Source organism: Triturus cristatus, chromosome 5_2 (genome assembly GCF_964204655.1).
Source record: "Triturus cristatus chromosome 5_2, aTriCri1.1, whole genome shotgun sequence".
Taxonomy (NCBI): domain Eukaryota; kingdom Metazoa; phylum Chordata; class Amphibia; order Caudata; family Salamandridae; genus Triturus; species Triturus cristatus.
This window is the reverse complement of record NC_140588.1, coordinates 385,538,859-385,561,270: the sequence shown is the minus strand read 5'-3', so window position 1 is coordinate 385,561,270 and position 22,412 is coordinate 385,538,859.

Here is a 22,412-nt window from a genome sequence, read left to right as displayed (position 1 = left end):
AGGCGAAGCATTGGTTCTGCTCTGAGTTGTGTCATGCAGCAGAGGAGATGTGTTGGTTCTGCTCAAAGCACAGATGAGCTGACAGAGCACCTTAAGGCCCACTTCCAAGGGTCCAGCACTGGGGTGGCACTTCTTGGCAGGGAAGGGCTCACAGATGGCAGATTCCAGGTGCTGGGTTCAAGGTTGCCAGAGTTGTCTGTCCCTAGTCAGGAGGCCAGCCAACTAGCCCTTGGAGTCACTCTGGGGTCCTGGGTTCAACACATTAAGAGATCCTGTCTTTACCCGGGAAAGAAGGCAGCAGGTCCACAGAGTAGACCAGCAGTCCTTAAGGGCTGCAGTCCAGCAGAGTGGCAGTCCTTTCAGCAGCACATCAGTCCTTCTTCCTGGCAGAGTACACAGGTCTGGACATTTACTGAAGGGTTAGAATCTGCAGTCCAACATTTATACCTGGTGCCTACTTTGTTGAAGTGGAGGAAGCTTCTAGAGGTTTACAGTCCCTTGTGGTGTTAGGCATCCCCGTCCTTCCTGTTCTGGCCCCAGCTTGTCTGAGGTCACAATAGACTAGTGACAAACACTTTGTGAAAGTGCTCAGGTAGAGCCTTTTCTGATGTACAAGTATGGTAGGTGACAGCTCCTCCCCATCATTAACTGAGAGTGGCCCATCCTGCCAACACCTATCTTCCCCTTTATCTCACCTTCTGGGAGCAATACACAAAGACCAACTGCCAGCTACCCCTAGTCATGTGCCCCAGGATGTGGGTCCAAACACCAAATGATTAGGACAAGAAAATGCCAACTTTCTAAAAACAAAAAGAACAGTTGGTGGAAGGAATTCAGCATTCCACCCATCATCTGTTCTTTTTAGGTCTCGTCTGAGCCAGCGCATGCGCTACTCTGGTGAGACATTTAGTAACTGGGTTTTAAAAGTGCTACCCACAGGCTTTTGGCGGCCACCAGCTTGCTGTTACGCGCACAAGCGCGCGCGACATGCACAGCTGCCATCTGGCTTTCTGTAATGGCTCATTAAGCCTTACAGCGCGCGCGTGAATCCCCTCCCTTCTCCCACTCCCTCCTCGTCAGCTTCATTTTTGCTTTCACTTTCGCGCAGCCGCGTCACTTTCACGGCCGCACGGCCATTGCCTGTTTAATCTTTTCTTTTACACAGCTTTCACGCACTACTTCCAAACCAATTAGATCATACAACGTAGTATTTGTAAAATGTTTACATTTTCAAAACGGTGCCACTGTTTGCGTCCTCTTTATTTTCCTTGCAGTCTCAACTCGCGTTCGCGATCATTTTCGTGGCCGCCAATAGGTCCCGGGCTCGTTTTTAAAGACATGCATTTAGGATATGCAGTCCTTGCAGCATGTTCGGGTAATATTTTTTTAATCTTTTCTTTTACACAGCTTTCACGCGCTACTTCCAAACCAATTAGATTATACGACGTAGTATTTGTAACATTTTCAAAACGGTGCCACTGTTTGCGTCCTCTTTATTTTCATTGCAGTCTCAACTCGCGTTCGCGATCACTTTCACTTTCGCGGCCTCCAATAGGTCACAAGCTTGTTTTTAAAGACATGCATTTAGGGTGTGCAATCCTTGCAGCTTGTTCGGGTATATTTTTCAATCTTTTCCTCTACACAGCTTTCACGCGCTACTTCCAAACCAATTAGATTATAAGACGTAGTATTTTTAACATTTTTACATTTTCAAAACGGTGCCACTGTTTGCGTCCCCTTTATTTTCCTTGCAGTCTCAACTTTTTTTCCTTACATTTCCTTTTTTTGTGGAGATTCTAATACATCTCTGTTTGCGAAATGCAATTTTAACATGTTCCTATGTCTGTAGTTTATTTACCAACTTACATATTAATTATGGTAAACGGAAAGTATTGGGCACTAAACACACACATGAGTTATGTTATCATTTAATTTATCTGCATTGTGAAAATAAATATGGAATTTACCATGTTGCCACTCATTGCACACACACACTTTTTTTTCTCTAATGTGCATTCTAGTATCTCTCCTCACTCTCTCTCACACACACGTATCTCTGTTTCTGGCTCTCTCTCTCACACTGACACACACTTTCTTTATAAACTTAATTCCGTACAACCTGCAATACTATGATTTCTGTCTTCCTCTCCCATACACACACCTATTTCTCTCTCTCTCCTTCCCCATCTCTCTCTCTGAACCACACGTTGTCTCTTCTATCAAAAGGCTTTTATTTATCTCCAAAGCCCATCTCACCTCTTTTAACCACCTTATATTTTCATTACACAAAGCGCATGCTCTCTTCCTCTCTAAGGTAAACAAGCATTGGCATTGCCAATAGGTCTCGCATTTCGGACCTTATAAGTATTTAGTTATGCAGCACAATATCCTTGGTGCAACAACATCAACTGTTGCATGGCTAAACACTTATAAGTGGAGTGAGATTTGGAAGAATGGGGATCTATGCTTGGGAGAATGCACGCATCGGAGAGGCACACTGACAATAGCGAGGGGAGCTCACCTCTTGCATGCAGCGTCAAAAACACCTCATACAATGAAGGGAAAGACGAGAACCCCTGATCTCCTTCCTCGCACACAGCTACAGAATACAAAGGGGAGTGGAGTAACAGATTTCCTCTGGCGCATCCACACGGCTGACATTAAGGATTTATTTATTTACTTGAGTTTTATATAGGGCTGGCTAGACCTGGAGGTATCAGAGCGCTTTATATGAGGAGAGTTACATGGGTTACAAATTACACATTGTTACAGAAAGGTACAACAGTTACAAGTTACATTCTTAGGTTAATGGCGTGTAGAGAGGTAAGGGGGTTATGTAAAAGGGAGAGGGGAGGGAGAATTAAGCGGAGCATAGGCATAAGGATAGACAAAGCAGGCAGGTGGAGAGGAATTGAGGGGAGAGAGGAAGTGGAACGGGTCTGTAGATGAGGGTTCCTCTGAGCCTGGTCTTGGGGTTGGTGTGGAACTGGATGTGTAGGTGTTCGGCGGCGGAGATTGTGTCTTCGGCGTTGGTTGTGACGCTGATGGTGTTCCTGTAGATGATGGCGATTCCTCCTCCGTTTTGGTTGACGCGGTCCTTTTTTTAGCCGTCCGGGATGGCTATGGCGATGTCGGGGGCTGAGGAGGCGTTCATCCAGGTTTCCGTGAGGAAGGCGACGTCAGGTGCAGTAGTATCGAGGACGTCCCAGAGTTCGATGGCGTGTTTGTGGACGGAGCGGGCGTTGAGGAGGAAGCACTTGAAGTTGTTGTTGTTGCTTTGTTCGGTGGGCGGGGTGCAGGTTTGGAGGCATGTGAATTTGCAGGTTTGGCAGGCGAAGGGTCCGTGGGTTCGTTTCGGGGTGGCTCGGTAGCAGGCGGGTGAGCGTCCGGTGTTGAGTGCGTTGAGGGTGGCGGTGTCGTATCTCAGTCGTGTGCCCTGGCTCCTGCGGGGGCCAGGGGTTCTGGCGCTGGGCGTGGTCCAGGCGCGGACGGGAGCAGATGGGCTTGCCTTTGGGGCCTCCATATGAGGGGCTGTGGGAGGGAGGAGCAGCTGGGAGGTGGGAGCGGGGCGGTGAATGGGAACCCCGGGGGGCTGGGCCACAGGGATGCAGCGGCGGGAAAGGTGGCACAGAGGGAAACCGGGGAAAAGTGGGGAGAGGACACAGAAGGCAATACGGGGGAAAGGGGCACAGAAGGCAAAAAGGGGGGAAAGGGGGTACAAAAGGGCACAGCAAAAGTCAGATGGGGAGTACAATATACAGAAACAAAATCCAAAGACAACAAGTGAAACCGGGGAAACAGAAGGAAACTAGGGAAAAAAACAGGAGAAGGACACAGAGGCAATATGGGGGAAGGGGGCACAGAAGGGCACAGCAGATGTCAAGTGGGGAGTACAAAAATACAAAAAACAAAATCCAAGAGAACAAGTGAAAAACGAGGGGCAAGACCAGAGGAGGCAACAACAGGCAGCGGCAGGGGCAAGGCGACAGCAGATTGCGGGGGCAGCATCAGAGGAGGACCGTGTGGCGGCTGGGCGGGCAACCTACCTGAGGACAAGGTCAAATCCACAAAACAGAGGCGAAGCATTGGTTCTGCTCTGAGTTGTGTCATGCAGCAGAGGAGATGTGTTGGTTCTGCTCAAAGCACAGATGAGCTGACAGAGCACCTTAAGGCCCACTTCCAAGGGTCCAGCACTGGGGTGGCACTTCTTGGCAGGGAAGGGCTCACAGATGGCAGATTCCAGGTGCTGGGTTCAAGGTTGCCAGAGTTGTCTGTCCCTAGTCAGGAGGCCAGCCAACTAGCCCTTGGAGTCACTCTGGGGTCCTGGGTTCAACACATTAAGAGATCCTGTCTTTACCCAGGAAAGAAGGCAGCAGGTCCACAGAGTAGACCAGCAGTCCTTAAGGGCTGCAGTCCAGCAGAGTGGCAGTCCTTTCAGCAGCACATCAGTCCTTCTTCCTGGCAGAGTACACAGGTCTGGACATTTACTGAAGGGTTAGAATCTGCAGTCCAACATTTATACCTGGTGCCTACTTTGTTGAAGTGGAGGAAGCTTCTAGAGGTTTACAGTCCCTTGTGGTGTTAGGCATCCCCGTCCTTCCTGTTCTGGCCCCAGCTTGTCTGAGGTCACAATAGACTAGTGACAAACACTTTGTGAAAGTGCTCAGGCAGAACCTTTTCTGATGTACAAGTATGGTAGGTGACAGCTCCTCCCCATCATTAACTGAGAGTGGCCCATCCTGCCAACACCTATCTTCCCCTTTATCTCACCTTCTGGGAGCAATACACAAAGACCAACTGCCAGCTACCCCTAGTCATGTGCCCCAGGATGTGGGTCCAAACACCAAATGATTAGGACAAGAAAATGCCAACTTTCTAAAAACAAAAAGAACAGTTGGTGGAAGGAATTCAGCATTCCACCCATCATCTGTTCTTTTTAGGTCTCGTCTGAGCCAGCGCATGCGCTACTCTGGTGAGACATTTAGTAACTGGGTTTTAAAAGTGCTACCCACAGGCTTTTGGCGGCCACCAGCTTGCTGTTACGCGCACAAGCGCGCGCGACATGCACAGCTGCCATCTGGCTTTCTGTAATGGCTCATTAAGCCTTACAGCGCGCGCGTGAATCCCCTCCCTTCTCCCACTCCCTCCTCGTCAGCTTCATTTTTGCTTTCACTTTCGCGCAGCCGCGTCACTTTCACGGCCGCACGGCCATTGCCTGTTTAATCTTTTCTTTTACACAGCTTTCACGCACTACTTCCAAACCAATTAGATCATACAACGTAGTATTTGTAAAATTTTTACATTTTCAAAACGGTGCCACTGTTTGCGTCCTCTTTATTTTCCTTGCAGTCTCAACTCGCGTTCGCGATCATTTTCGTGGCCGCCAATAGGTCCCGGGCTCGTTTTTAAAGACATGCATTTAGGATATGCAGTCCTTGCAGCATGTTCGGGTAATATTTTTTTAATCTTTTCTTTTACACAGCTTTCACGCGCTACTTCCAAACCAATTAGATTATACGACGTAGTATTTGTAACATTTTCAAAACGGTGCCACTGTTTGCGTCCTCTTTATTTTCATTGCAGTCTCAACTCGCGTTTGCGATCACTTTCACTTTCGCGGCCTCCAATAGGTCACAAGCTTGTTTTTAAAGACATGCATTTAGGGTGTGCAATCCTTGCAGCTTGTTCGGGTAATATTTTTCAATCTTTTCCTCTACACAGCTTTCACGCGCTACTTCCAAACCAATTAGATTATATGACGTAGTATTTTTAACATTTTTACATTTTCAAAACGGTGCCACTGTTTGCGTCCCCTTTATTTTCCTTGCAGTCTCAACTTTTTTTCCTTACATTTCCTTTTTTTGTGGAGATTCTAATACATCTCTGTTTGCGAAATGCAATTTTAACATGTTCCTATGTCTGTAGTTTATTTACCAACTTACATATTAATTATGGTAAACGGAAAGTATTGGGCACTAAACACACACATGAGTTATGTTATCATTTAATTTATCTGCATTGTGAAAATAAATATGGAATTTACCATGTTGCCACTCATTGCACACACACACTTTTTTTTCTCTAATGTGCATTCTAGTATCTCTCCTCACTCTCTCTCACACACACGTATCTCTGTTTCTGGCTCTCTCTCTCACACTGACACACACTTTCTTTATAAACTTCATTCCGTACAACCTGCAATACTATGATTTCTGTCTTCCTCTCCCATACACACACCTATTTCTCTCTCTCTCTCCTTCCCCATCTCTCTCTCTGAACCACACGTTGTCTCTTCTATCAAAAGGCTTTTATTTATCTCCAAAGCCCATCTCACCTCTTTTAACCACCTTATATTTTCATTACACAAAGCGCATGCTCTCTTCCTCTCTAAGGTAAACAAGCATTGGCATTGCCAATAGGTCTCGCATTTCGGACCTTATAAGTATTTAGTTATGCAGCACAATATCCTTGGTGCAACAACATCAACTGTTGCATGGCTAAACACTTATAAGTGGAGTGAGATTTGGAAGAATGGGGATCTATGCTTGGGAGAATGCACGCATCGGAGAGGCACACTGACAATAGCGAGGGGAGCTCACCTCTTGCATGCAGCGTCAAAAACACCTCATACAATGAAGGGAAAGACGAGAACCCCTGATCTCCTTCCTCGCACACAGCTACAGAATACAAAGGGGAGTGGAGTAACAGATTTCCTCTGGCGCATCCACACGGCTGACATTAAGGATTTATTTATTTACTTGAGTTTTATATAGGGCTGGCGAGACCTGGAGGTATCAGAGCGCTTTATATGAGGAGAGTTACATGGGTTACAAATTACACATTGTTACAGAAAGGTACAACAGTTACAAGTTACATTCTTAGGTTAATGGCGTGTAGAGAGGTAAGGGGGTTATGTAAAAGGGAGAGGGGAGGGAGAATTAAGCGGAGCATAGGCATAAGGATAGACAAAGCAGGCAGGTGGAGAGGAATTGAGGGGAGAGAGGAAGTGGAACGGGTCTGTAGATGAGGGTTCCTCTGAGCCTGGTCTTGGGGTTGGTGTGGAACTGGATGTGTAGGTGTTCGGCGGCGGAGATTGTGTCTTCGGCGTTGGTTGTGACGCTGATGGTGTTCCTGTAGATGATGGCAATTCCTCCTCCGTTTTGGTTGACGCGGTCCTTTTTTTAGCCGTCCGGGATGGCTATGGCGATGTCGGTGGCTGAGGAGGCGTTCATCCAGGTTTCCGTGAGGAAGGCGACGTCAGGTGCAGTAGTATCGAGGACGTCCCAGAGTTCGATGGCGTGTTTGTGGACGGAGCGGGCGTTGAGGAGGAAGCACTTGAAGTTGTTGTTGTTGCTTTGTTCGGTGGGCGGGGTGCAGGTTTGGAGGCATGTGAATTTGCAGGTTTGGCAGGCGAAGGGTCCGTGGGTTCGTTTCGGGGTGGCTCGGTAGCAGGCGGGTGAGCGTCCGGTGTTGAGTGCGTTGAGGGTGGCGGTGTCGTATCTCAGTCGTGTGCCCTGGCTCCTGCGGGGGCCAGGGGTTCTGGCGCTGGGCGCGGTCCAGGCGCGGACGGGAGCAGATGGGCTTGCCTTTGGGGCCTCCATATGAGGGGCTGTGGGAGGGAGGAGCAGCTGGGAGGTGGGAGCGGGGCGGCGAATGGGAACCCCGGGGGGCTGGGCCACAGGGATGCAGCGGCGGGAAAGGTGGCACAGAGGGAAACCGGGGAAAAGTGGGGAGAGGACACAGAAGGCAATACGGGGGAAAGGGGCACAGAAGGCAAAAAGGGGGGAAAGGGGGTACAAAAGGGCACAGCAAAAGTCAGATGGGGAGTACAATATACAGAAACAAAATCCAAAGACAACAAGTGAAACCGGGGAAACAGAAGGAAACTAGGGAAAAAAACAGGAGAAGGACACAGAGGCAATATGGGGGAAGGGGGCACAGAAGGGCACAGCAGATGTCAAGTGGGGAGTACAAAAATACAAAAAACAAAATCCAAGAGAACAAGTGAAAAACGAGGGGCAAGACCAGAGGAGGCAACAACAGGCAGCGGCAGGGGCAAGGCGACAGCAGATTGCGGGGGCAGCATCAGAGGAGGACCGTGTGGCGGCTGGGGGGGCAACCTACCTGAGGACAAGGTCAAATCCACAAAACAGAGGCGAAGCATTGGTTCTGCTCTGAGTTGTGTCATGCAGCAGAGGAGATGTGTTGGTTCTGCTCAAAGCACAGATGAGCTGACAGAGCACCTTAAGGCCCACTTCCAAGGGTCCAGCACTGGGGTGGCACTTCTTGGCAGGGAAGGGCTCACAGATGGCAGATTCCAGGTGCTGGGTTCAAGGTTGCCAGAGTTGTCTGTCCCTAGTCAGGAGGCCAGCCAACTAGCCCTTGGAGTCACTTTGGGGTCCTGGGTTCAACACATTAAGAGATCCTGTCTTTACCCAGGAAAGAAGGCAGCAGGTCCACAGAGTAGACCAGCAGTCCTTAAGGGCTGCAGTCCAGCAGAGTGGCAGTCCTTTCAGCAGCACATCAGTCCTTCTTCCTGGCAGAGTACACAGGTCTGGACATTTACTGAAGGGTTAGAATCTGCAGTCCAACATTTATACCTGGTGCCTACTTTGTTGAAGTGGAGGAAGCTTCTAGAGGTTTACAGTCCCTTGTGGTGTTAGGCATCCCCGTCCTTCCTGTTCTGGCCCCAGCTTGTCTGAGGTCACAATAGACTAGTGACAAACACTTTGTGAAAGTGCTCAGGCAGAGCCTTTTCTGATGTACAAGTATGGTAGGTGACAGCTCCTCCCCATCATTAACTGAGAGTGGCCCATCCTGCCAACACCTATCTTCCCCTTTATCTCACCTTCTGGGAGCAATACACAAAGACCAACTGCCAGCTACCCCTAGTCATGTGCCCCAGGATGTGGGTCCAAACACCAAATGATTAGGACAAGAAAATGCCAACTTTCTAAAAACAAAAAGAACAGTTGGTGGAAGGAATTCAGCATTCCACCCATCATCTGTTCTTTTTAGGTCTCGTCTGAGCCAGCGCATGCGCTACTCTGGTGAGACATTTAGTAACTGGGTTTTAAAAGTGCTACCCACAGGCTTTTGGCGGCCACCAGCTTGCTGTTACGCGCACAAGCGCGCGCGACATGCCCAGCTGCCATCTGGCTTTCTGTAATGGCTCATTAAGCCTTACAGCGCGCGCGTGAATCCCCTCCCTTCTCCCACTCCCTCCTCGTCAGCTTCATTTTTGCTTTCACTTTCGCGCAGCCGCGTCACTTTCACGGCCGCACGGCCATTGCCTGTTTAATCTTTTCTTTTACACAGCTTTCACGCACTACTTCCAAACCAATTAGATCATACAACGTAGTATTTGTAAAATTTTTACATTTTCAAAACGGTGCCACTGTTTGCGTCCTCTTTATTTTCCTTGCAGTCTCAACTCGCGTTCGCGATCATTTTTGTGGCCGCCAATAGGTCCCGGGCTCGTTTTTAAAGACATGCATTTAGGATATGCAGTCCTTGCAGCATGTTCGGGTAATATTTTTTTAATCTTTTCTTTTACACAGCTTTCACGCGCTACTTCCAAACCAATTAGATTATACGACGTAGTATTTGTAACATTTTCAAAACGGTGCCACTGTTTGCGTCCTCTTTATTTTCATTGCAGTCTCAACTCGCGTTCGCGATCACTTTCACTTTCGCGGCCTCCAATAGGTCACAAGCTTGTTTTTAAAGACATGCATTTAGGGTGTGCAATCCTTGCAGCTTGTTCGGGTAATATTTTTCAATCTTTTCCTCTACACAGCTTTCACGCGCTACTTCCAAACCAATTAGATTATATGACGTAGTATTTTTAACATTTTTACATTTTCAAAACGGTGCCACTGTTTGCGTCCCCTTTATTTTCCTTGCAGTCTCAACTTTTTTTCCTTACATTTCCTTTTTTTGTGGAGATTCTAATACATCTCTGTTTGCGAAATGCAATTTTAACATGTTCCTATGTCTGTAGTTTATTTACCAACTTACATATTAATTATGGTAAACGGAAAGTATTGGGCACTAAACACACACATGAGTTATGTTATCATTTAATTTATCTGCATTGTGAAAATAAATATGGAATTTACCATGTTGCCACTCATTGCACACACACACTTTTTTTTCTCTAATGTGCATTCTAGTATCTCTCCTCACTCTCTCTCACACACACGTATCTCTGTTTCTGGCTCTCTCTCTCACACTGACACACACTTTCTTTATAAACTTCATTCCGTACAACCTGCAATACTATGATTTCTGTCTTCCTCTCCCATACACACACCTATTTCTCTCTCTCTCCTTCCCCATCTCTCTCTCTGAACCACACGTTGTCTCTTCTATCAAAAGGCTTTTATTTATCTCCAAAGCCCATCTCACCTCTTTTAACCACCTTATATTTTCATTACACAAAGCGCATGCTCTCTTCCTCTCTAAGGTAAACAAGCATTGGCATTGCCAATAGGTCTCGCATTTCGGACCTTATAAGTATTTAGTTATGCAGCACAATATCCTTGGTGCAACAACATCAACTGTTGCATGGCTAAACACTTATAAGTGGAGTGAGATTTGGAAGAATGGGGATCTATGCTTGGGAGAATGCACGCATCGGAGAGGCACACTGACAATAGCGAGGGGAGCTCACCTCTTGCATGCAGCGTCAAAAACACCTCATACAATGAAGGGAAAGACGAGAACCCCTGATCTCCTTCCTCGCACACAGCTACAGAATACAAAGGGGAGTGGAGTAACAGATTTCCTCTGGCGCATCCACACGGCTGACATTAAGGATTTATTTATGTACTTGAGTTTTATATAGGGCTGGCTAGACCTGGAGGTATCAGAGCGCTTTATATGAGGAGAGTTACATGGGTTACAAATTACACATTTTTACAGAAAGGTACAACAGTTACAAGTTACATTCTTAGGTTAATGGCGTGTAGAGAGGTAAGGGGGTTATGTAAAAGGGAGAGGGGAGGGAGAATTAAGCGGAGCATAGGCATAAGGATAGACAAAGCAGGCAGGTGGAGAGGAATTGAGGGGAGAGAGGAAGTGGAACGGGTCTGTAGATGAGGGTTCCTCTGAGCCTGGTCTTGGGGTTGGTGTGGAACTGGATGTGTAGGTGTTCGGCGGCGGAGATTGTGTCTTCGGCGTTGGTTGTGACGCTGATGGTGTTCCTGTAGATGATGGCGATTCCTCCTCCGTTTTGGTTGACGCGGTCCTTTTTTTAGCCGTCCGGGATGGCTATGGCGATGTCGGGGGCTGAGGAGGCGTTCATCCAGGTTTCCGTGAGGAAGGCGACGTCAGGTGCAGTAGTATCGAGGACGTCCCAGAGTTCGATGGCGTGTTTGTGGACGGAGCGGGCGTTGAGGAGGAAGCACTTGAAGTTGTTGTTGTTGCTTTGTTCGGTGGGCGGGGTGCAGGTTTGGAGGCATGTGAATTTGCAGGTTTGGCAGGCGAAGGGTCCGTGGGTTCGTTTCGGGGTGGCTCGGTAGCAGGCGGGTGAGCGTCCGGTGTTGAGTGCGTTGAGGGTGGCGGTGTCGTATCTCAGTCGTGTGCCCTGGCTCCTGCGGGGGCCAGGGGTTCTGGCGCTGGGCGCGGTCCAGGCGCGGACGGGAGCAGATGGGCTTGCCTTTGGGGCCTCCATATGAGGGGCTGTGGGAGGGAGGAGCAGCTGGGAGGTGGGAGCGGGGCGGCGAATGGGAACCCCGGGGGGCTGGGCCACAGGGATGCAGCGGCGGGAAAGGTGGCACAGAGGGAAACCGGGGAAAAGTGGGGAGAGGACACAGAAGGCAATACGGGGGAAAGGGGCACAGAAGGCAAAAAGGGGGGAAAGGGGGTACAAAAGGGCACAGCAAAAGTCAGATGGGGAGTACAATATACAGAAACAAAATCCAAAGACAACAAGTGAAACCGGGGAAACAGAAGGAAACTAGGGAAAAAAACAGGAGAAGGGCACAGAGGCAATATGGGGGAAGGGGGCACAGAAGGGCACAGCAGATGTCAAGTGGGGAGTACAAAAATACAAAAAACAAAATCCAAGAGAACAAGTGAAAAACGAGGGGCAAGACCAGAGGAGGCAACAACAGGCAGCGGCAGGGGCAAGGCGACAGCAGATTGCGGGGGCAGCATCAGAGGAGGACCGTGTGGCGGCTGGGGGGGCAACCTACCTGAGGACAAGGTCAAATCCACAAAACAGAGGCGAAGCATTGGTTCTGCTCTGAGTTGTGTCATGCAGCAGAGGAGATGTGTTGGTTCTGCTCAAAGCACAGATGAGCTGACAGAGCACCTTAAGGCCCACTTCCAAGGGTCCAGCACTGGGGTGGCACTTCTTGGCAGGGAAGGGCTCACAGATGGCAGATTCCAGGTGCTGGGTTCAAGGTTGCCAGAGTTGTCTGTCCCTAGTCAGGAGGCCAGCCAACTAGCCCTTGGAGTCACTCTGGGGTCCTGGGTTCAACACATTAAGAGATCCTGTCTTTACCCAGGAAAGAAGGCAGCAGGTCCACAGAGTAGACCAGCAGTCCTTAAGGGCTGCAGTCCAGCAGAGTGGCAGTCCTTTCAGCAGCACATCAGTCCTTCTTCCTGGCAGAGTACACAGGTCTGGACATTTACTGAAGGGTTAGAATCTGCAGTCCAACATTTATACCTGGTGCCTACTTTGTTGAAGTGGAGGAAGCTTCTAGAGGTTTACAGTCCCTTGTGGTGTTAGGCATCCCCGTCCTTCCTGTTCTGGCCCCAGCTTGTCTGAGGTCACAATAGACTAGTGACAAACACTTTGTGAAAGTGCTCAGGTAGAGCCTTTTCTGATGTACAAGTATGGTAGGTGACAGCTCCTCCCCATCATTAACTGAGAGTGGCCCATCCTGCCAACACCTATCTTCCCCTTTATCTCACCTTCTGGGAGCAATACACAAAGACCAACTGCCAGCTACCCCTAGTCATGTGCCCCAGGATGTGGGTCCAAACACCAAATGATTAGGACAAGAAAATGCCAACTTTCTAAAAACAAAAAGAACAGTTGGTGGAAGGAATTCAGCATTCCACCCATCATCTGTTCTTTTTAGGTCTCGTCTGAGCCAGCGCATGCGCTACTCTGGTGAGACATTTAGTAACTGGGTTTTAAAAGTGCTACCCACAGGCTTTTGGCGGCCACCAGCTTGCTGTTACGCGCACAAGCGCGCGCGACATGCACAGCTGCCATCTGGCTTTCTGTAATGGCTCATTAAGCCTTACAGCGCGCGCGTGAATCCCCTCCCTTCTCCCACTCCCTCCTCGTCAGCTTCATTTTTGCTTTCACTTTCGCGCAGCCGCGTCACTTTCACGGCCGCACGGCCATTGCCTGTTTAATCTTTTCTTTTACACAGCTTTCACGCACTACTTCCAAACCAATTAGATCATACAACGTAGTATTTGTAAAATGTTTACATTTTCAAAACGGTGCCACTGTTTGCGTCCTCTTTATTTTCCTTGCAGTCTCAACTCGCGTTCGCGATCATTTTCGTGGCCGCCAATAGGTCCCGGGCTCGTTTTTAAAGACATGCATTTAGGATATGCAGTCCTTGCAGCATGTTCGGGTAATATTTTTTTAATCTTTTCTTTTACACAGCTTTCACGCGCTACTTCCAAACCAATTAGATTATACGACGTAGTATTTGTAACATTTTCAAAACGGTGCCACTGTTTGCGTCCTCTTTATTTTCATTGCAGTCTCAACTCGCGTTCGCGATCACTTTCACTTTCGCGGCCTCCAATAGGTCACAAGCTTGTTTTTAAAGACATGCATTTAGGGTGTGCAATCCTTGCAGCTTGTTCGGGTAATATTTTTCAATCTTTTCCTCTACACAGCTTTCACGCGCTACTTCCAAACCAATTAGATTATTGTTAGAGGCGGGAGTCTCTGGTTGGCGCAAGGTTGCCCTTGTGTCAAGCAGGAACCCTCTCCTCCACGTCAGGGCGCAGGATAACCCCTCGCGAATGACCCTTGCTCACCCTCTAGGTGCGTGGCGTGAGCAGCCAAGGCGATTCCTCAGGCGTTGTTGGTTAAGCACTTACAATCATACACACAGTAAATACATCAATCCCCCCAGAAACGGACACCAGACCTGGATATATATAAAAATACGCTTCTTTATGTAAAAATAGGTATATATATCTCAGCAGAATTATCACAAGACCAATAACGTTTTCGCTATGCCACCAGGTTGTAAAGCAGGCAAATGTTCTTTGTTCTTAGCTTCAAATGGAGACTTTGTAGCCTCTTGCAAGTGTTACTTGTGGTTCCAGTACTCACAGCGATCGGCTCCTGCGAACGGGGAAATAAGGCGTTGCGGGCCCCGAGCCCGATACTGGAACTTCTTTCGTGATGTGGAGAGTCGGCACAGGTCGGTGCGACTCTCAGCTTCGGAAGTGTTCTTGGGTCCTCAATCAGCAGGTGTGGGCAAGTAGGCAGGCGCGGCCAGCGACCCTTTAGCACGGCGGTGCAGGGGGGTCTCCACAACGGGGGCGGCGCGGCCTGAGATGTCCGGGGATAGCGAAGCGGGGTCACAGGGCACGGCCAGTGCAGCTGGATGACCCGGCGTGGATCACAGTCGTCGGACGGCTTCCGGCAGGAGGGGTGATAGCGCGGTCAGCGCGCTCCAGTAGCAGGCGGTGACAGGGATGCAGGCGGCCTGGCCCGGGGACAGAGAGCGGCTCGGGACGGAGCGGGGCTCTCACGGGTTGGAGGCAGGCGAGCTTCTGAGTGTCACGGCCCTAGGAGGGGCGATGAGGGGCGCAGTCTCTTTTCCAGCGGGATGCCCACACGGCTCGAATTGGAGGATGAGCAAGAAGCACAGAGAACCCACTGTTCCTGGGGTTCAGTTCAGGGGGCAAGCTCAGATCAAGCCCTTGGAGAATGTTCAAGCACAAAGTAGCAAAGTCTTTTCAGTAAGTCTCTTCCTCTCCTTTCTCAGCAAGGCAGGCAGCAGGCCAGCTCCTCCAGCGTCTCCTTCTCCTTCTAGTCGGGCAGAGGTTCTTTGTGGTAAACAGGATTCTGATTTCTTAGGAGCCAGGCTCCTACTTTTATACCATGATTCTTTTGTTCTTTAGCGCCAGGGGGCCTAGGCCTGGCTCAGTCCAGTTCTGGAGCACTTTGTTATGGTGACTCTGCTCTTTCCTTTCAGCAGCAAGGCAGAGACATCAGCCGCCCCACAGGGGGTGGCGCCGGCTTTGTGGTGGCAGAGCACAGGTCTATTCAAGAGTCAAGGTGTACTCCTCCCACCCATCCAGGTGTAATCTCTCTACCCACCACCTGGCAGCCAACCTGTCTCTGGGGATTCCCCAACCCTGCTCCTTACTGTTGCCAGGCAGAACACATACACACAGCAGAGGCGGACTGAGATGGTCAGGTCAGTAAATACTAGCTTTCTAAAAGTAGTATTTACAAACCCAGGATATTAAAATAAACTTGACTACAAGAAGTATTTTATCATCCTGAGTTCAGGCATACCAAACTTGACACTCTACCATGCTCTCTGAGTCCACTGGGGTCACAGCGTTGGCGGGATCCCAGCAGCCCATTCTGGCCTATGGAGAGCAGGTAGCCTTCAATAGTGAAGAACGGAAATGGCTGTAATTCACTACTAAGACATGCCACACACATCAGGGCATGTCCTACCTTATGCCTACAATGCACCCTGCCCTTGGGCCTACCAGAGGGGTGGCTAATATGTAGGTAAGGGAAGGTTTAGGGACTGGCAAGTGGGGGCACTTGCGCAGTCAGCGCGACGGTCCCGGACCGCGCACAGGGTCTGCGGTGGCAGGCCCTAGACACACTTTACAAGACCGCTTCCGTGGGTGGCGCAACCAGCGCTGCAAGCCCACCAGCAGCATTGGCATTCACGAGCCCTGGCACCCCTGGTGCACTTTACTGGGGACTGACAGTGAATCCAATAAACCAATCAGGAACATCAATTACAGGTACACTTTACCTAGGGAGCACTTGCACTGCGGCACGGATTAGCCGTGGCGCAGTGCCCTGAGCGGACAACACCAGCAAAACAGTCGAGGCACACCATCAAAAAGTGGAAGGGAAACTCACGCCAAGGTGCCAGGTCTAACACGTGTCCCCTCCAGCTGAAATGTGGGGAGAACTACCCTTGCCCAGGGGGTTCCTCGTCACTAAGGCGGAAATACCTGGACAGACCGTCAGCGTTGGCGTGATCTGTACCAGGACGGTGTTCCACCGTAAAGTCCATACCCTGTAGGGAGATGGACCACCTCAACAGCTTCGGGTTTTCACCCCTCATTTGCATCAACCATCTGAGGGGCCTGTGGTCCGTCTGAACCCGGAAGTGAGACCCAAACAAGTAGGGTCTTAGCTTCTTCAGCGCCCAGACCACAGCAAACGCTTCTCGCTCAATTGCACTCCACCTACTTTCCCGTGGAAGTAACCTCCTACTGATGAAGGCTACGGGTTGGTCCCAGCCCTCCTCAGTCATCTGTGAAAGAACAGCCCCCACACCATGCTCTGAAGCGTCTGTCTGGACTAGGAATTCCCTGGAGAAGTCAGGGGCCAAGAGCACGGGCGCCGTGCACATGGCAGTCTTCAAGGTGTCGAAAGCTTTCTGACAGGTGTCAGTCCAAATCACGTTCCTGGGCTGCTTCTTCGAAGTCAGCTCTGTCAAGGGGGCAACGATCGTTCCATAGCCCTTGACAAACCTCCTGTAGTACCCAGTGAGCCCCAGGAAGGCCCTCACTGCGGTCTGCGTCTTGGGGGGTTCCCAAGCCAGGATGGTCTCAATTTTGGGTTGCAAGGGTGCCACCTTGCCACTCCCCACTTGGTGTCCCAAGTACACCACGGAACCCTGCCCGATCTGGCACTTGCTTGCCTTGATCGTGAGGCCTGCTCGGCGCAGCGCCATCAACACTTCCCAGAGGTGGCGCAGGTGTTCAGGCCAGGTGGCACTGAACACTGCGATGTCATCCAGGTAGGCGGCACTGAACGCATCCAGCCCAACCAGTACCTGGTTGACCAACCTCTGAAAGGTGGCAGGGGCATTCTTCATCCCAAATGGCATGACTCGGAACTGGAAGTGCCCATCTGGTGTAGAGAATGCTGACCTCTCTTTGGCCCCATCGGTCAAGGCGATCTGCCAGTACCCAGACGTTAAATCAAACGTACTGAGGAACCGGGCAGCCCCCAGCCGATCAATGAGCTCATCAGCTCTGGGGATGGGGTGCGCGTCAGTCTTCGTGACTGAATTGAGTCCTCTGTAGTCCACACAGAACCGGAGTTCAGGTGTGGCTCCCGGCGCAGCAGCTTTGGGGACCAAGACCACGGGGCTGGACCAAGGACTGCTGGAGGACTCAACCACCCCTAGCGCAAGCATTTTGGAGACCTCCTCCTTAATGCAAGCTCTGACCCTGTCAGTTACCCTGTAAGCCTTGTGCTTCACAGGTAAGCTGTCTCCTGTGTCCACATCATGGACGCACCAATCTGTGACACCAGGAACCAGGGAGAATCGGTCGGAAAATTGTCCCAGCAAGTGGCGGCAGTCTTCCTGTTGTTCGGGCGTCAGGGTGGGTGAGAGGTTAACTCCATCAACTGACCCATCTTTCTCAGAGGCCACTAAGAGGTCAGGAAGAGGCTCGGTCTCCTCTTCCATTCCATCATCAGTGGCCAGCAGCATGCCCACTTCGGTCCTCTCTAAGTGGGGCTTAAGGCGGTTAACATGTAGGACCCTTAAAGGGTTCCTGGGAGTCTGCATGTCCACCAAGTAGGTGATAGGACTTTTGCGCTCCACAACCTCAAACGGACCTGTCCACTTATCCTGAAGTGCACACGGCTCCACTGGGGCCAAGACCCACACCTTTTGTCCAGGTTGAAGCTCTACCAGAGTGGCATTCCGGTCGTACCACCGCTTCATCTCCTCCTGGCTGGCTTCCAGATTTGCCTCAGCAAGTTGCCTGAAACGCCGAGTCTGGTTTCGGAAGGCCAGCATGTAACTATATACATTCTGGGGAGGTTTCCTGGGAGATTGCTCCCAGCCTTCCTTTACCAAACTCAGAGGTCCTCTTACCGGGTGACCATACAGAAGCTCAAAGGGGCTGAATCCTAGAGACTTCTGTGGCACCTCTCGGTAAGCGAAGAGCAGGCATGGCAAGAGGACGTCCCACTTACGCCTCATCGGACCGTCCAGGCCCATGATCATGCCTTTGAGGGTTCGGTTGAATCTCTCAACCAACCCATTTCCTTGGGGATGGTAAGGAGTGGTGAACTTGTACGTTACCCCACACTCCTTCCACAGGGATTTCATATATGTGGATATGAAATTGGTCCCCCTGTCGCTCACCACCTCTAGAGGGAATCCCACTCGGGAGAAAATTCCCATCAGTGCCCGTCCCACCACGGGGGCCGTCACTGTCCTCAGAGGGATGGCTTCAGGGTACCGGGTGGCATGGTCCACCAAGACCAGGATGAACCTGTTGCCCAGGGCTGTCTTGGGGTCCAGAGGCCCCACAATGTCAATACCCACTCGTTGGAATGGCGTACCGACCACAGGGAAAGGTTGCAGAGGAGCCTTGTGCTTCCCTCCGCTCTTACCACTTGCCTGGCAAGTCTGACAGGTTCTGCAGTAGGAATCGGAATTCTTATGCATTTGGGGCCAGTAGAAGTGGGTGACAAGCCTGTCATAGGTCTTGTCCATCCCCAAATGTCCTGCTAACGGCACATCATGAGCCAGCCCCAGTAGGAAGGTTCTGAACTTCTGGGGTACCACCAGCACACGGGCTGACCCAGGTTCAGCAGCCTTAGGCTCGGAATACAGGAGGTCACTCTCCCAGTACACGTAGTGTGTTTTGGCCTGAACACCATTGGCCTGGTCTGCAGCCTGCTGCCGCATACCCATGAGAGAAGGGCATTCTTTCTGCTCCCTGCAGAATTCCTTCCTGGAGGGACCTCCTTCTTGCTGCCAATGGGTCAGCTCAGGCAGATCTCCCAGTTCGGCAATCTGTTCCCCGGTAGGCTCCAGAGCATCCCCCTCAGGGTCTACTTCCCCCTGGGCCGTGGGAACTTCGGGGGCCGGTTTCCCGCGCCTCCTGCGCCTTCTCCCTAAGGCCGGTTCCTGGACCTCTCCCTCAGGCTCCAGGACCCTCTCAACACCCCTACTGGCTGCCATGGACCGGGTGGTCACGCACGCCCAGTCGGGTAGACCCACCATCCTCAGATGCGTGGTCTTCTCCACCTTTTCCCAAGGGGAACTCTCCAGGTCGTTCCCTAGCAGACAATCTACAGGCATGTCAGTTCTCACAGCGACTTGTAGAGTACCAGAGACCTCCCCCCACTCAAAGGGAACTTGAGCCATTGGACAACGACTCTCTACGTTGTCAGCATTGACAACCCTACAGTAGGCATTGGGTACAATCTGCTCTTGAGACACCAGGTGTTGCCTCACCGAGGTCACGCTGGCTCCTGTATCTCTAAGAGCCTCAACCTTCTTTCCATTGATGGTCACCACCTGCCCATATTTCTTAGTGTTAGAGGGCAGGTAGGTTACAGGGACCATCTCACTGTCTCCTAGCGAGACTAGGGTCATCTGCCCGGGACCCCCACCCTCCTGGACTGCTACTTCCTCCCCAAAGTTAACACTAGCTACTTGCCGGGGTGGAGCACCAGTGGGTGCGGTCTTACCAAACAGGCGACACTTAGGATCAGAGGCAATGTGGCCCGGATCGCCACACTTATAACAATTGAAGGGCCCCTTTGGAACAGGTCTACCTGTCGGGGCCCCGTTCTGCTGCGGGGTTGGGGGAGGCTGAGAACCCTTCTGCTGGTTCCCTTGGGAATTACTTTGGGGGCCTCTTTGGAACCCCTTCTGTTTACCCTTGTCCCCCCCACTCTTCTGCTGGGGACCCTGCCCACCTTTGGCGGAGTCTCCCACTTGACCCTTGTGGACCCTGGTGCTGAGCCAGCGGTCCGCCTCCTCAGCAAGCTTCCTCGGGTTGGACAGCTTGCTATCTATCAGGTGCTGGCGTAGCTCAGGAAAACATTGACTGGACAAGTGCTCCCATGCAATTAAATCAAGCAGCCCTTGATAATCATTCACTTTGCTACCCTTCACCCAACCATCCAGCGCTCTGCAGAAAAAGGTCACATATTCCACATACGTGCTCTCAGGGATCTTCTTGGTCTCCCTGAACCTCTGTCGATATAGCTCCGGAGTTAACCCATACCTGGTCATTAAAGCTTCCTTCATATGGGGGTATGAGGTTTGGACTTCTAAGGGCAAATCTAACAGTGTGTCCCGCCCTTCAGCAAGGAACCTTCCCCACAACCCCGCTCCCCAGTCTTTCTCAGGGACCCGGTGTGAGGACATGGCCACCTCGTAGGCCCTAAACCACTGCCCTATGTCATCCTTTCTGAAATACTCCTTTACTACATCTTTGGGGATGTACACCTTGGACTCTACCTGCGCTGGTGGAGTGCTGCCACCAGAAGGAGCGGTGTCCAAACTTTTCGCCTTCAGCTCCAACTCCTTCAATCTGATATCGTGATCCATTTGGCGTTGTTGTGCCTCCAGGGCCAACTTCTGCTTTTCCATTTCCATTTGTCCTGCCAACTTTGCCATCTCCATTGCATGCGCCCTGTCTGCTGCCCTGTCTGCCAGCTCCTCTGGCGACCGGACTCTGCTGGGCTCCTCAAGGTTGTCGGGTGGAACGATGTCCCCCGCATTCCGTGGGTCTCGTGACTCCCTCCAGGCTCTTAGCGCCTTGGCGTACTGGGTTCTCCTCTTGAATCCAGCATGGGGAACTCGGAATTTTACACTGTAGCCTTTCAATTGCTCCATCGTGTAGCCTTCCAGTCTCTCCCAATCTACCTCATCTATTCCAGAAATCACAGAGAGTGCTCTTCCAGCGGAGTGCGAGCCAGGCATGGTTGCAGTAATGGCAGATGTCTCAACAAAGTTCAGAAAATGAAAACCTGTGGCTGCGTTACTTGGTCTGCTCTCACTATCTGGTGATTAATAATTCACTGTATGCAAATTACAAGTGCAAATCCGAAATCCCAACCGCTGCCAACAATGTTAGAGGCGGGAGTCTCTGGTTGGCGCAAGGTTGCCCTTGTGTCAAGCAGGAACCCTCTCCTCCACGTCAGGGCGCAGGATAACCCCTCGCGAATGACCCTTGCTCACCCTCTAGGTGCGTGGCGTGAGCAGCCAAGGCGATTCCTCAGGCGTTGTTGGTTAAGCACTTACAATCATACACACAGTAAATACATCAATCCCCCCAGAAACGGACACCAGACCTGGATATATATAAAAATACGCTTCTTTATGTAAAAATAGGTATATATATCTCAGCAGAATTATCACAAGACCAATAACGTTTTCGCTATGCCACCAGGTTGTAAAGCAGGCAAATGTTCTTTGTTCTTAGCTTCAAATGGAGACTTTGTAGCCTCTTGCAAGTGTTACTTGTGGTTCCAGTACTCACAGCGATCGGCTCCTGCGAACGGGGAAATAAGGCGTTGCGGGCCCCGAGCCCGATACTGGAACTTCTTTCGTGATGTGGAGAGTCGGCACAGGTCGGTGCGACTCTCAGCTTCGGAAGTGTTCTTGGGTCCTCAATCAGCAGGTGTGGGCAAGTAGGCAGGCGCGGCCAGCGACCCTTTAGCACGGCGGTGCAGGGGGGTCTCCACAACGGGGGCGGCGCGGCCTGAGATGTCCGGGGATAGCGAAGCGGGGTCACAGGGCACGGCCAGTGCAGCTGGATGACCCGGCGTGGATCACAGTCGTCGGACGGCTTCCGGCAGGAGGGGTGATAGCGCGGTCAGCGCGCTCCAGTAGCAGGCGGTGACAGGGATGCAGGCGGCCTGGCCCGGGGACAGAGAGCGGCTCGGGACGGAGCGGGGCTCTCACGGGTTGGAGGCAGGCGAGCTTCTGAGTGTCACGGCCCTAGGAGGGGCGATGAGGGGCGCAGTCTCTTTTCCAGCGGGATGCCCACACGGCTCGAATTGGAGGATGAGCAAGAAGCACAGAGAACCCACTGTTCCTGGGGTTCAGTTCAGGGGGCAAGCTCAGATCAAGCCCTTGGAGAATGTTCAAGCACAAAGTAGCAAAGTCTTTTCAGTAAGTCTCTTCCTCTCCTTTCTCAGCAAGGCAGGCAGCAGGCCAGCTCCTCCAGCGTCTCCTTCTCCTTCTAGTCGGGCAGAGGTTCTTTGTGGTAAACAGGATTCTGATTTCTTAGGAGCCAGGCTCCTACTTTTATACCATGATTCTTTTGTTCTTTAGCGCCAGGGGGCCTAGGCCTGGCTCAGTCCAGTTCTGGAGCACTTTGTTATGGTGACTCTGCTCTTTCCTTTCAGCAGCAAGGCAGAGACATCAGCCGCCCCACAGGGGGTGGCG